Source organism: Mus caroli, unplaced genomic scaffold (genome assembly GCF_978045245.1).
Source record: "Mus caroli unplaced genomic scaffold, Mus_caroli_1 scaffold_12, whole genome shotgun sequence".
NCBI lineage: Eukaryota > Metazoa > Chordata > Mammalia > Rodentia > Muridae > Mus > Mus caroli.
The window spans coordinates 86,131,708-86,133,128 of record NW_028227267.1 but is presented as its reverse complement, the minus strand read 5'-3'; the positions used below and the strand labels follow the sequence as shown (position 1 = coordinate 86,133,128).

Below are 1,421 nucleotides of genomic sequence, written 5' to 3'. Positions count from 1 at the left end.
AACTCACTCTGTAGACCAGGCTGGCCTCAAACTCAGAAATCTGCCTGCCTCTGTATCCCAAGTGTTGGAATTAAAGGTGTGCACTACCATGCCCGGCCTTCTTTGGGTTTTTTAAAAGATTACTTTCTTGGTTTTTCTAGGGTGTAGTTTCCCTCCTTGTTGTTTTTCATCTATTATCCTTTGTAGAGCTAGATTTATGGATTTGTCATGGAATATCTTGGTTTCTCCATATATGGTATCTGAGAGTTTTGATGGGTATAGTAGCCTGGGCTGGCATTTGTGTTCTCTTAGTGTCTGTATGACATCTGCCCAGGATCTTCTAGCTTTCATAGTCTCTGGTGAGAAGTCTGGTGTAATTCTGATTGGTATGCCTTTATATGTTACTTGACCTTTTCCCCTTACTCTTTTTAATATTATTTCTTTGTTTCGTGCATTTGGTGTTTTGATTAGTATGTGACAGGAAGAATTTCTTTTCTGGTCCAGTATATTTGGAGCTCTATAGACTTCGTGTAAGTTCATGGACATCTCTTTCTTTAGGTTAGGAAACTTTTCTTCTCTAATTTTGTTGAAGATAATTACTGGCCCTTTAATTTGGTAATCTTCATTCCCTTCTATATCTGTTATTCTTAGGTTTTGTCTTCTCATTGTATTCTGGATTTCCTGGATATTTTGGGTTAGGAGCTTTTTTGCTTTTTGAATTTTCTTTGACTGTTGTCAATGTTTTCTCTAGTGTCTTCTGCCCCTTAGATTCTTTCCTCTATCTCTTGTATTTTGTTGGTGATACTTGCATCTATGACTCCTGATCTCTTTCCTAGGTTTTCTAACTCCAAGATTATCTCCATTTGTTATTTCTTTATTGTTTCTATTTCCATTTTTAGATCTTAAATAGTTTTGCTCATTTCCTTTGCCTGTTTGATTGTGCTTTCCTGTAATTCTTTAAGAGATGTTTGTGTTTCCTGATTAAGGGCTTCTAGCTGTTTACTTGTGTTCTCTTGTATTTTTCAATTAGCAATAATCGCGCCTCGGATAAACCTCATTGGCTACGATACTGCCACTGCGCAAAGCTCTCTTGTATTTTTAAGGGAGTTATTTAGGTCCTTCTTTAAAGTCCTCTATTATGATCATAAGTGATTTTAGATCTGATTCTTGCTTTTTCAATGTGGTAGTGTATCCAGGACTTGGGTTCTGAAGATGCCAAGTAAGCTTGATTTCTGTTAATTATGACCTTATGATTTCCTCCCACCATCTGATTATCCCTAGTGCTACCTGCCCTCTATATATCTGACTGGAACCTGTCCTGCCCGTGATCCTGGTTGTGTCATAACTGCTTAAAGTTCCGCTGTCTCTGTGATCCTGTGACTCTGGAATCCTGTGATCTTGAGATTCTGAGTGTGTCAGAGCTCCTGGGAGTCAAGCTGCCT

The 1,421-nt window shown here is 38.2% G+C and overlaps 1 pseudogene; it reads right to left on the bottom strand.

Annotated features, from left to right (window-relative positions):
• Positions 1-983: 983 nt before the first annotated feature.
• Positions 984-1,066, bottom strand: LOC115029353 (U4 spliceosomal RNA; annotated as a pseudogene).
• Positions 1,067-1,421: the final 355 nt, after the last annotated feature.